General features: G+C 44.4%; 1 long non-coding RNA gene and 2 other non-coding genes across 3 annotated transcripts; 1 reads left to right on the top strand and 2 right to left on the bottom strand.

Annotated features, from left to right (window-relative positions):
- Positions 1-227: 227 nt before the first annotated feature.
- On the bottom strand, positions 228-394 carry LOC115837837. Its single transcript, XR_004032883.1, has one exon. It is a non-coding gene; the product is annotated as a U1 spliceosomal RNA (small nuclear RNA).
- Positions 395-6687: 6293 nt separating this feature from the next.
- TRNAN-GUU lies at positions 6688-6761 on the bottom strand. Its single transcript has one exon. It is a non-coding gene; the product is annotated as a tRNA-Asn (tRNA).
- A 72-nt stretch (positions 6762-6833) lies between these two features.
- On the top strand, positions 6834-8665 carry LOC101176092. The gene is made up of 2 exons (XR_004032672.1): positions 6834-6891; positions 7658-8665. It is a non-coding gene; the product is annotated as an uncharacterized LOC101176092 (long non-coding RNA).
- Positions 8666-13950: the final 5285 nt, after the last annotated feature.

The raw sequence follows: 13950 nt of genomic DNA, 5'->3' as shown, positions 1-13950 counted from the left end.
AGCACCACCTGGAAAAGGAAAAGCTGTGCGGCTTTCAGGCTAGTTACCTTTTGTGTCACAACAGCTGACGCTTATTTCTCTTCTTCCTCCAGCACAGTCGACATGTTACTTCCTATTCCCCCTCCTTCCACTGTAAGAATAACACCTGTGACGCAACCCAAGCCACAGCAACAAAAGGAAAAAGATAATTGTCAGTGTACAGGTTACTTCTTAAAGAACAAAAAAACCAGAGGAAAGCGCAAACGCAATCCCCCCACTACCACAAACTATGCAGTCGAGTTTCCCCGCATTTGGTGAAATCAGAGGAGTCAGCATGCCCGCAGTGTAACGGATTAAGCCTCAGCCTAAAGAAACCACCTTCCTGACCATGGAATCTGTTCTGACAAGTACGTACGAATTCCTACCCCTCCTCCCCGCCACAGCCTCATACGCCTCACCCTTTACACGCACGGTCACTTGCCCCGCGCACCCCCGAACCCTCCTAGACCTGACACACAGCTGGGACTCTCAGGTCCGACCAGCGGTCCTGAGCCCGCTCCCACGGCACGGGAACTCCTTCGTGGCGAAGCAGCAGGTGGGGAAGTAGCAGCCCCTGCACTGCCTCATCTACATAGAAGTCGCCCTATCCGTGATGTCACCGACAGTGCCTTTCCCAGTCCCCGTCTGCCTTCCTGCCGCTTAGCGGACCAACCCGCTGTTTCAGCCGGCAAGGGGAAATGAAGTCTGCTTCTCCCTTTTTCCCTCCCGCCCCCTCATCTGTTCTCGCCCAAAGAAGCTTGTCGTTAGCCTGCGTTGCGGAGCAAACAGGCGGCCAGATGGAGGCTGGGCACCCTTCTTCAAATAATGGCTTTGAATTCGCAGACTAGAAGGTTTAGGATTACAAAAGAAATCGATTCTCCTCACATCCTGATCCTTGGGACGTAGCATTCTGCTTGAAATTGGAAGCCGTTTAATATCAGAGAGAAACCATATTTATGAAAGTAAAGAGACTGCTCAGATGACTGCAAACCAGCCTTCCTTACTGATTTTATCACTGGTAATGTTATAAAGACAGTTGTACAGTTTCATGAATCTTGCAGGGTTTTTTTTTATTTTTTTTTTCCAAATTCAGTATTGTAGAAAAATATGCTGCCCCAGAAGAGATGATTGGACACATGGTGTTGGACTTTGTCATCTCTTGCACAGCCATCTCCAGACCTTAGTGCTTACCTCATGTCAGTTTTTTATATTCTGCAAAGACAAAACCAAAATAATCCAAATTTGACACAAATACTTGGGATACATCTTATTTGAGATGTTTAACAAATGTCTGGATCATCTTTTCTTATATTGGATTATAACGCAGGAAACACTGTGAAGTAAGCAAAGTTGGAATTCCCAAGTCAAAGACCATTTGAATATTTACAAGTAGATTTGAGACAGGAATAATACAGGGTGGTTACAGGATAACAAATTCTAAGCAGCAGATTTACACGACTTGAGGCTAGGGACTAATAAGACGCTGAAAAACTGGAGTGTGGACCAAGCTGGCTAAGACTGACTGGACCCAATGTGGTGCTGGATTTGACGTAGGTTTTACCTAGGCCCTCATTATATGCTCATTAACATACTAAATCACACACCCACCAGTGCCATGACAGTTCTGAGACCAACATGTGATATAAAAATGGATGGCACCACAGTTCCGAGAAATCTCCACCTTTACCCAGGAATTTTCATGAATATTCCACTCCTTGGTTAAAGAAACCAATCAAGATGAAACCCCAGAACCCATTGTTCTGTCTCGGGTATGCCTGAACTCCCCTTTCTTGAGTGTGTACTTTTTGCTTTGCAATAAATCTCTTCTTTCACTGTTTGTTGACTCATCCTTGACTTCGTTCTTGAGATGGTGTCAAGAGTCTGGACACCACAGCTGGGGTCGAGATGCCACCAATGTCCAGGGACTTTCCCCAGGCCACCAGTATCAGATTCTATTCCATTGCTCAAATCACAAAACATCGAGTGCAGAGTTCTCCTTGGAGACCATAAAGATTCTGTGGCACTGCGGCAGTTAGGCCACTGGAAGTCATGGCAAAATATTGAAAATGAGGGATTAGGTGACAGTGACAGTGTAGTAGTAACTGCTGAATACTAAATATTTGAGCCAGGCGCCATTCCCTGGATACTGACCAGGAGACACATTGTCCAGGTAGTAGTGGAGAGATACTTTCTGGGTATCTGACCAGCCTTTGTGGAAAGAACTGGCACCCTCCTGCAGATGTAACTGCCTGATGGGTTCTTCCTGCCCACTGTACATACAAAATCAATTCATGGAGACCATGGCATTGAGGTAAAGAGTTTAATTGACACAGGCCAGCCACGACATGTGGGGGACAGAGTTGTTACTCAAATCAATCTCACTGAAGGCTTGGAGGTAAAGGGTTTTCAAAGACAATTTGGTGGGGAAGGGGCTGGGGCTTGGGCGGTGCTGACTGTTGGGGATGAAATCACAGGGGTGTGGAAAATGGCCCTCCTGCACTGAGCCAGCTTCTGGGTGGGGGCTAAGGGACTGGTTGATTTTCGGGCCCAATGGTGCCATCCAGTAGTCAGAAATGCAAACGCCTGAAAAGACATCTCAAGAGGCCAATCTTAGGTTCTACAATAGTGATGTTCTTCACAGCAGTAATTGGGGAAGCTGCAAATCTTGTGACCTCCGGAATAATGGCTGGTAATTATTTAACGAAGCATACATCTTAGTAGAATTCAGGCCCCTTTCATCCTCCTAACTTGGTGGCCTTTCATTAGTTTTACAGGGGTAATTTAGTTTTGGGGAAGGTTATCATTTAAACCAACCTTTTTGGCTGTCCCCAGTGTTTTTGGCACCAGGGACTGGTTTCATGGTAGACAATTTTTCCATGGAAGGGGGTGTTGGATGGTTTCCAGATGAAACTGTTCCACCTCAGGTCATCAGGCATTAGTTACAGTCTCATAAGGAGTGCGCAATCTGGATCCCTCACACGCGCAGTTCCCAATAGGGTCTGAGCTCCGATGATAATCTAATGCCGATGCTGATCTGACAAGAGGCGGAGCTCAGGTGGTAATGCTCCAAAGCCTGTAGCTCACCTCCTGCTGTTCAACTGGGTTCCTAACAGGCCATGGACCAGTACCTGTCTTGTGGCCCTGGGGGTTGGGAACCCCTAATTTAAACTATAAACTCAATTTTTCCCAAAGATAGCTTGGGAGAAATTGCACAGGAATGAGCAAAGACAGCTAGCCTGTGAGGCTAGAACCAAGATGGAGTCAGCCATGTCAGATTTCTCTGATTGTCATAATTTTGCAAAGGTAGTTTCTGAGGGACTACACTGGACACTTGTTAAAAACATCAGACAGGTTTTATTGTATGTACTACAGTAGGCAAGAGAGACCAGCAGAGAACTGAGCTCAACCTCAAATGCAGCAGGAAGAGTTGAAGATTACAGCCAATTGGCAAGATAAGAAAGTCAGTGGATGGAAAATTACTAAAAGGAGCTTGATTAGCTATCAAAGGTAGTTGGGAGGACTCTTGCTAAACTAGACTCAACAGTATTCTTTTCTAAAACTGGACTTGACAGGCCAAGAACTAATAGAGAAAAAGGCTCAGAGGAAACTACTAAGGTTTGGTCAAAGATGGAGTCCTTGTCAACTCTACATTGAAGCTTCTGCAAATAAACGAAGACCAACCAAATGAAAAAAAGCAAAGGCTATTCATTCTGAGTTTGCTATAGCAGGGAGTCAGCCACTGTTACTTGTGTTTTGGCAGAGACTTGAAGGCAGTCAGAAGTGTGGGAAAGCTTTTTAAAAAGAAAGGTTTCAGGTATGCTTGGACTGGAGGCTGTCAGTATGGTGAAGCTGTAGATAGATGAAGAAAATAAAAATATTTTACCCCAGAATATATTTCTTTGGCATATTTTAAGATGGCTGTCAGAGAGCCAGCAAACAGAAGTAACTCTGCAAAACTGTCTTTTGTAGGGGAAATTTACACCTCCAGAGAATCTGCATTAATCCAGCCTTCCCTTGTCAGGATTGAGAAATAAAAATAAGCCCTAGGCCCTACAACCAACTGAACCGACTCCCTCTTGGCTGACAGGACCACAGAGAAACCTTGAAAGCTGTTTCTGGCTGTGACAGGATAGGAGGTCAGACATGCCCCCTTAAAACCCCTCCCTCACTAACTGCCATTATGAGGCAGGAGAACAGCAGAGGGAATTGGAAGTTGGATAAAAGGCAGAATGAGTAAAGGCAGAAACAGAAGCAAGGTGATGGGGTGGGAGAGCAAGAAGCAAGATAAAAGGCAGAAGTTGAGCAGCCAAAACAAAAAGTAAGATTTAAAAAAGCAAGCAAGGCCGGGCACGGTGGCTCACGCCTGTAATCCCCGCATTTTGGGAGGCCAAGACGGGTGGATCGCCTGAGGTCAGGAGTTTGAGATCGGCCTGGCCAACATGGCGAAACCCCATCTCTACTAAAAATACAAAAATTAGCTGGGTGTGGTGGTGCACTCCTGTACTCCAGGCTACTCAGGAGGCTGAGACAGGAACATTGCTTGAACCCAGGAGGCGGAGGTTGCAGTGAGCTGAGATTGCACGACCACACTCCAGACTGGGCAACAGAGAGAGATTCTGTCTCAAAAAAAAAAAAAATAGCAAGCAAGGACCCCACATTGCTGGCAAGATCCAAAGCAGTAAAGGGGCAGCTCCTCAGAGATAGACATGTGCATTCAAGAAAAAAAAGTATCCTTAACATGACTCCATATGATAATCAGCTCATTAAAACTCATGCATATGGACTACATATCATGCATGTACTTAAAATTATGGGATGGAGACAATGTGCAAGCACACAAGGGCCAAAGTAACTAAGCAACCTACATATCAATCTAAAGGCAAACACTGGCTAAAGATTAGGCATCCTTGGGAAGAGAAGAAAAAAAACCACACATAAAAAGACCCAGAGTACGCCAAACTTATACTGATCTCATCTCCCAGAGGTCAGCCCACTCTCCCCACTCCAAGAATGTTACTGTGCTTAATAAACTTTTGCTTTGCTTTGCTGCTTTGTGTGTGTCATGTACATTCTTTGTTTGAGACACCAAGAGCCTGGAACTGCATGGCACCATCTGGTAAGAATTAGGATTTTTTTTTCCCAAGGGTTAACAAACTTACTCTTTGGAAAGACTTGCTTCACTACTGTTATCAACCAACAGTCTGATACTTTCCCTCCCTTTTGTGGTTTTGACAAAGCAAGCAAGCAGCATTCCCTCCTGTTAAGAGACCACCGACCTAGGAATGATTCTGGCCAGACTACAGAGGATGTACAATGAGGGTTTTCATGTCTTCTGCTTCAGCTTTTGATGTCAGAGGACCACAAACTGCACTCTCAGATGATTGCTAATGCCACCATTTTATGAACATGGGCCCCATGGAGAGGCATAAAGCTCAATTGCACATCTGCACATTTTTCCTCTTATAAATATTCATATTGGAATATTATTTGGTACTGCTCCCATGAAAGATACATTTGCAGAATGTACTCAAATTAGAAGCATTATATAAACACTATAATGTAGCAGTGGTGCATCCAGTTCTCTTTTTTTTTTTTTTTTTTTTTGAGAAAGAGTTTTGCTCTTGTTGGCACGATTTCAGCTCACCACAACCTCTGCCTCCTGGGTTCAACTGATTCTCCTGCCTCAGCCTCCCAAGTAGCTGGGATTACAGGCATGTGCCACCACACCCGGCTAAGTTTGTGTTTTTAGTAAGGACGGGGCTTCTCCATGTTGGTCAGGCTGGTCTTGAACTGACCTCAGGTGATCCGCCCGCCTCGGCCTCCCAAAGTGCTGGAATTGCAGGCATGAGCCACCACGCCCAGCCCCCAGTTCTCTACACTATACAAATATCTGCAGTGTAGACATTTCCACAACGACCAAAGATATGTGTACAAGAATGGTGACTGCAGCATTCTTTGTAATCCTAAAACCATGAAACCAACCTCATCCCAAAAACATGTTTTCTTTTTTTTTTTTTGAGATGGAGTCACACTCTGTTGCTAAGGCTGGAGTGTAGCGATCTCAGCTTACTGCAGCCTCCACCTGCCAAGTTCAAACGATTCTCCTGCCTCAGCCTCCTGAGTAGCTGGGAATACAGGTGCATGCCACCACGCCTGGCTAACAAAAACATTTTGAAAAGGGTTAAATAAATAATGCACAAACTGAGGAAAAATACTGTTTTCAAAAATGATGGAGAGGATCACTATGATGATGAATGATTCCACTGGTCACATTATTAATAGACCAATCAGTAAATCCAGGCACAACCTGGAGATACTACTGGACTCCTATTACTAAAACATGAAAAAATGGAGGCACATAAATTACTCGTTTAAGCGTATAACGGATTGAATTAGAATTTTATCACACCAAAAGTGGGTTCCTAGGTCTCTGTTTCAGGATCCTGAGTTACACAGGTGTAAACCCGCCATTTCAGGAGATACCCGGTTAAGAATCGGATCTGGGAGGTGGGCTGGCCCTTGACATGGATCAGTCATAAATTAGGGGCTTGGGGCTGGCCCTTGACATGGATCAGTCATAAATTAGTGGCTTGGTACTCCGGGAAGATAAAATCTTCCCCATTTGTCTAGTGATTGACAATGCGTGAATGCTTTAAAAGTTGCAATAAGCGTCCCTGGGTGGGCTCGAACCACCAACCTTTCAGTTAACAGCCGAACGCGCTAACCCATTGCGCCACAGAGACAAGCAGTACCGGCTCTAATAGGCAATATAGGATGGGCACACTCACTAAACTTCCTCCATCCTTTCTATTCTCAGCGCCCGCCTGGCAGGACGACTGAGCAAGGCTTTGGAAAACCAGAGAGATTAGAGCGGTGAGTTGCACTGGTCACGTTGGACACCTGCGCGTTAGGAGATTCTGGAGCCAGACGGAGAGCCGAATGGCCTTCGCCCGCCCTGCCCCTCTCTTGCTTCAGAAGCCCCCAGAAACTCCCCGGTCGGCGACCCAGCCCGAGCCGCCTGGGGTCCCAAGGGAAGCTGAACGCCTGGTGGGCTCCCGGGATGGTTCTTCCCCGTCTTTGTGCAGCCTTCACCCAGTGAAGGAGCCTGTATCCACCCTGCCCAGTCGCTTTCGGGCTGCTGCGGAGCTTCCGCTGCCATCTTCGGATCCTGTGTTCCCCACGGGGGCTCCACCAGGGCAGGGATGGTGGTGAGGGTCGCTCGTGGGTCCCCTCGCTCGGAGCAGGGTCTGGCACTCACTAGAGCGCACGACTAGGACTTGTCGAATGAATCCATCGTCGCCTTGAGCTTTTGGTCCTTTAAAGAGCCCTGAGAGTGGAAATCAAGAGATTTTTTTCCATGGGGAAGTTCTTCTCACAAAGCGTTGATTTCTCGGCACCCCGCGGGGCGGGCAACTGGCAGGGCCTCCTGTGCGCCTTCTGCGCGGTGGAGCTGCGGGGGCTCAGCTGGGCGGGGGTCTGTTCGTGGGGCCGTAGGGTGGGAGCGGGGGAAGGGAAAAGCAAAAGCTGGGAAAGAAGCCAGGGAGTCGTGAACCAGACATCCAGACCTCCTGAAAGGCTCGTGCAGACGCATAGGCGGGATCTTCTGCAAGTGAGAATTGCTTTTGTTTATCTATTGTAGCAGAATGGGGAAATGGAGAGAGAACCTGAAAGAGCCCCAAACTCGAGGACCTATTGCTCCCCAAGAATAACATCTTCCAGAACTAGACAGAAACTAGGCGTCTGAGAACCCTGAAATCCTTGGAGGAGTAGCATCATCATGACCCTCTGTGTTCCTTTTGGCAAAGGACTTGCTTCCATTGTTTGTTTGTTCAATTGTCTGTTAAATAAATAAAACTCTTTTCATATATCTTTAAAAGTAGGTTGGTTCTATTATTTTGTGATTACAAGCAATGCTGCAGTCATCATTCTTGTACACTTCTCATTGGCCACTGGTATATTTCCATAGGGTGGATGCCTGGAGATTAGTTGTTCCAGCATAGTGTTTACATAGCTTTTATTTCATTCCGTTTTCTTTCCTTTGTTGCTTTATTAGCTAAAACCCTTTTCTTATTTCAGTGGCTGCTTTAGGGTTTCTGGGATACGTCTTTAATTTATCACAGTCTGCTTTCAAGTGTCATTATATCTCCCTTTCTGGCCTTTATCCTAGTGTTATGTAATTTTACTTTATGCATTATAATCTGTGATTCATTATTATTACTTTTATTTATTATGTCAAATATTTTTTAAAAGATTTAAATTATAAGAAAATGTGCTGTACATGCTTTCTAAATGCCATTTCCAATATTCATTTCTTTGTATAGGCCCACATTTTTATCTGGGATCCTTTTGCCTCTGCCTGGAGGACTCTTAATAAGATTTCTTGTAACGTGGGTTGGTGAATTCTTTTAGCTTTTGTATGTTTTTCAATGTCCTTATTTCACTCACAGTTTTGAAATTTTATTTTTGCATAGAACTCTAGGTTAACTTTTCTTCTCTAGGCACTTTAAAATTGTTACCATTTATGACGCATTGTCATTATAATATCATCTTTCTTTCCTGTATTTGTAAGAATGGCATAAAGCCGGTTTCTTATGGTCGTTATATAATTTTCAGAATGTGTATTTAAATTTAAAATGTTAAATTTTACTAAAAAACTAAAAATATTAATCATGAACATGCTAGATTCATCTTAAATTCCACCAACAGTGCACTTAAAATGTGCCCAACCTGAGGGTCAAACCTACCTGCTGACGTGGAATTTGTTTGTGAGACATTCTCAACAGCATTTGCTTTCCCCAGCTGAGTGATTTTCCTCACATCTGGATGTCTTCAGTGCAAAAGAAAACCTTTGTCTTTGCAAAAATACTTTCAAATATTCTTACTTCAAGTAAGTACATTAAAAACAAACTTCTCAGCTGCATCCCTGGAATCCATGGAAAGCCCAGGAGAGACAATCAAGAGCTAAATAAGGGAGGACAAAGCGTGGCTTCTTCACTAGGAGTCCAGCCAAACTCAACTGATTTGGTCTCCAGTGGAGATCGGAACTCGGTTCACCAGCGACGTGAGGACCCGGCCCAGAGGAGGCGGACTTTCTCTTCATGGTGCCTTCAGAGAGGAAATCTCCTAGGATTTCTTTCTTTCCCTTTGATCTAGTTCCAACTCTCCCGTTCTACTTCTTCAAGACCTTTTACAGATCCCTACTGAGAAAGACTTAAGGGGCCGATGCCCTTCCCTAATGGTCCCTCCCTGGCTGGGTGTCTTCGGAGCCCAAGCTCACCCGTAAGGTTACTGCCCGCCGGAGACAGCGAGAGGACCAAGGAGGGCGGCGGGTGCGGTGGGAACCACAGAGTCACCGGGCACCTGCGCCTCGTGGGCTCCTAGCAAATTGAATAAATGACCCCTGAACCTTCTCTGCAGGTCACAGGGAAGGGGAGGGTGGGGGCCGACCCGCGGAAGAAGCTTCAAGAAGCATCGCGAGGACCTGGCCCTGCCCCTGGGCCTTGAAGACAGGCCTGGCCAGGCTCATTTTGTCGCCTAGGCCCAAAGAAAAGGGTCAAGAGCGGCCCAAACCCTGACCTCGAGATTAAGGCTCTTAAATGTCTGACGGTTTTGAGACTTGTCTGTAGAATCGATCCCGCCTGTATCCGGAGACCGGAGACTCCTTTGCCAAAATTCAGAGACCAAGAAAGAGAAAGATTGGGCAGATCAAAGTCTGTAATTAACCCAAACAGGAAACATGATTTTTCTGACAAATTGTATGTGTGCTATGAGAAAAAGACTAGCCTCAAGGAGAATCTGTTTTTTGGCTTGAGTGTAGGGAAGAATGGAATTGCCACCAACAATGATGCGTTGAAATGGCAGGTGCGTCAGGCTGTAGATGTGAAGGAATTAAAAATATTTCACCCCAAAATACATTTCTTTGACACATTTTGAGATGTCTGTTCAGAAAGCCAGCTGCAGAAGTAGCCCTGCAAAGTTGTATTTTGTTGGGGAGATTTGCATCTGTAGGGAAATCTGCATTGATGCAGCCAAGTCTTTCCTTGCCCAGATCTAAGAAAGATTAACTGAGAGTCTGACACCTGTAAAGGTCTGAAAGAAACTTTTAGAGTTTATTCTCTCTGAGAGCTGCTACCTGTAAGGTTTCATTTACATATTAAGACCACCTTTGCTAGCTAAGCCTCCTCTTCTCTCCCTCCCATAACCCGTCTTGCCCACAATAAATGGATATACCTCTGACTCTGATGGTACCTGGTTTTGGCCATGCTTTGAGCCCTCATTCATTCTGTTACCTTGAGATGGTATATAAGCTTCTGCATCCCATTGTGGGTAGGGTAGGGTAATCACTCTGTGGCCCTCCCCATGTACATGTTAGTACATTTTATGCCTTTTCTCCAATTAATCTGCCTTTTCTGAGTTGATTTTTGAGTGAAACTCCAGAGGATTAAGAGGGAGGGTTTCCACTGGCCCCTACAGTTTTGGAGCTGTAAGCAGGATAGCAAAGCTCTGCTCTTCTGGAAGCTGCAGTGAAGAACCCAGGATCTGATCAGCTGTCATAAGGGTAAGAATTTTTTTACCAGCCAGGCTCCCGGCCTCCTTCTCTGTGTGGAATCTGATTAAGTGGACAGTAAAAATCACTGTTTCTTTTCCCTCTCCAAAATCTTGACTAATGGGAGAAAAGGATTTGTGTGACTAGTCTTCGGTGTAGTGACTCTGATGTGCTTTTTTTGTACTTTGTGGTACCAATTCATATTGTTTAATCCCTTTCTTCCCAGAAATTGTCTGTTCCTTTGTCTTTGTCTCTGTGTGTTATTCTGTCATAAAAGGGGGTACTGGTTGAGGTTCCTTCTCATCTTATTTTATATCCTTGAGAGCTTGACTTGTGACCAAGTGGGAGCACTTTCTCTTGGTTTCCACTATCGGGTAAGAGCTGGTAATTTTCAGGTCATATTAGGTGGCCTGTCTGAAAATGGCTGGGAACCCAAGTACACTTTTTGTTCTAACTATGTCAAGCTCTTCGGGTTTGTCTTAAGAAGTCCCATCCCTTCGAGGATTTTACCATCTCAACTCTTTGCCTGATTAGTCCTAGAAAAGCACAATCCCAAGAGGGCCTAGCTGGTATCACAGATTCACAGGTCTGTGACTGGAAGCCCCCACAACTTTGTGGGTTACTGGAGGCAAACATCATCCTTAACCATCTGTGGCCTACTCCTTACATTGAACTTTTTTCTTGGAGGGGAATCTTTGGGATTGCATCTTCTATGCCCTTCCCAGGAAGTTAACCTGGAAAATGACATCCTGGGCTTTCCACAAAGAGGCTATTTGGTTGAATTGCTATTGGAATAATTATACCATTGGATATTCTAGTTGCCAATGGCCTGAAGATGGATCCGTTAAATTAGACACCTGAATTTAAAAAAATTAGAGATCTCTTATTTGAAACAATTGACAGGGAGATCAAATTAAAAGAAAGGCACATACTAGTGTCATAGCTACCCTTAAAAATTATCTTGACAATATTATCTGTGTTGTGTAGGGGAAAAAATTCTCTTGACTAAATTAAAGAGCAAAATTTAATACAAAACAAAGTTAAAATTCTTCATAAGCTCAAACTGCCTGCTCTGGATCCCTTCCAGGATTCACAATAAAGTCTGCTCTACCTTGCAGTTCAGTACTTAAAGTTCTGTGCTTTTGCTGCCATAGCCTGGGTTCAATTTCCAGTCAGGGAACCAGTTTATTTTGGCTTGATATTTGTGTGACTTTTGACTTTTTGGAATACCCATTTATTGATCCTTTTCCCGTTCATGGGCAGGTTTTTTTGTTCTTTTGTTTGTTTGTTTATAAAGACAGAATCTCACTCTATTACCCAGGCTGGAGTGCAGTGGTGCAATCTCGGCTCACTGCAAACTCCGCCTCCCAGGTTCAAGTGATTCTCCCACCTCAGTCTCTCAAGTAGCTGGGTTTACAGTCACCCACCACCATGCCTGGCTAATTTTTGTATTTTTAGTAGAGACAGGGTTTTGCCATGTTGGCCAGGCTGGTCTTGAGCTCCTGACGTCAAGTGATCTGCCCGCCTCGGCCTCCCAAAGTGTTGGGATTATAGATGTGAGCCACCACTCCTGGCCATTGGCAGCTTTTGATTTCCTGTCCTCCCAGCTTCCAAAGTTACTGATGAGAAATCTGTTGATAATCTTATTAAAGATTTCTTACGTGTGATCAGTTGCTTTTCTCTTACCAATTTAAAGATTCTCTGTTTTTGACTTTTGAAAGTTTGATTATAATGTGTTTTGGTGTCAGTCTCTTTAAGTTTATCTTACTTGGAGTTTGGCTACTGTGTTTGTATTCAGGTCTTTCATGAAATTTGGGAAGTTTTCAGCCATGATTTCTTCAAATATTCTCTCTTGCCCTTCTCTCCTTCTTCTTTAGAAATTCCACAATGCAAGGCTGGGTGTGGTGGCTCACGCCTGGGATCTCAGCATTTTGGGAGGCCGAGGTGGGAGGATCACCTGAGGTCAGGAGTTTGAGACCAGCCTGACCAACATGGAGAAACCGCGTCTCTACTAAAAATACAAAATTAGCCAGGCATGGTGGTGCATGCCTGCAATCCCAGCTACTCGGGAGGCTGAGGTGGGAGAATCACTTGAACCCACTAGGCAGAGTTTGCGGTGAGCCGAGATCACGCCATTGCATTCCAGTCTGGGCAGCAAGAGCAAAACTCCAGCCCCCCACCCCCCACCCCAAAACAACAACAACAAAAAAGGAATTCCACAACACATATGTTGGTCCACTTGATGGTCACTTAGGCTCTGTTCACTTTTCTTCAATCTTTTTTTATTTCTGTTCCTCAAACTGGATGATTTCCATTGCCTTATCTTCAGGTTCACTGATTGTTTCTTCTGCCTTTACAGCTTTCTTCAAATTTGACTTTGAATCCCTCTAGTTAATTTTTTATTTCACTTATTTTACTTTTCAGATCCAGCACTTCTTTTTTCTTTCCTTTTTGATTTTCTATTCTTTATTTATATTTTCGTTTTGTTTATGCATTATTTTCTTGTCTTACGCTACATCTTCCTTTAGTTCTTTGGGCACCTTTAAGACAGCTGTTTCAAAGTCTGTCAAGTAGCACATCCAGCAGGTTTTTTTTTTTGTCTCTCTCTTTAATTATTTATTATTTTTCTTTTCATTTTTTTCCCCCATGACCAAATCTTAACTTGACTATCAGGCATTTTTCAGTGAGAGTTTCTGTTGGTTCTTTTTTTTTATTTATTTTTATTGTTGTTGAAAACTGTACATTTGAATCTACTAGTGTGGTTAACTCTAGAAATTAGATTCTCCTTCTTCCTCAGGGTTTGCTGTTTTTCTGTTATTGTTTTGTTTTTTGATTATTGTAGGTTGTCTCTATGCCAAGGATCAGCCTGAGGTATAAATTTATGGTCTTCACAGATGTTTTCTGAGCCTGAACCTTTCCCTGGGTGTGTGATCACTCCCTAATTTTACCTATATATGCAGTTATTCTTGAATATTTTATCCTTTAATGTCTGGCTCCCAAAAGGGGAAAAAGAAAAAAATTGAGGGAGGGTGAAAAAAGGGTACCATCCCTTTAAACTTTCTGGAAGTTGCTTCAGCTTAGGGTGAGGAGCTTGTTACAATGGGGGAAGGTACAGCAGTAGCTGCCAGTCTCTTTGTCTCTGTGCTGCAATCAGCCATTAGAGAACAGAGCCCCAGTGTGTGTGTGTGTGTGTGTGTGTGTGTGTTGAGATGGAGTCTTGCTCTGTTGCCCAGGCTAGAGTGCAGTGGCATGATCTCAGCTCACTGCAGCCTCTGCCTCCTGGGTCAAGTGATTCTTGTGCCCCAGCCTCCTGAGTAGCTGGGATTATAGGTGCCTGCCACCACACCTGGCTAATTTCAGTAGAGACAGAGTTTTACCATGTTGGC

Source organism: Nomascus leucogenys, chromosome 12, assembly GCF_006542625.1.
Source record: "Nomascus leucogenys isolate Asia chromosome 12, Asia_NLE_v1, whole genome shotgun sequence".
Classification (NCBI taxonomy): Eukaryota; Metazoa; Chordata; class Mammalia; order Primates; family Hylobatidae; genus Nomascus; species Nomascus leucogenys.
This window is presented reverse-complemented; position numbering and strand designations above follow the sequence as displayed.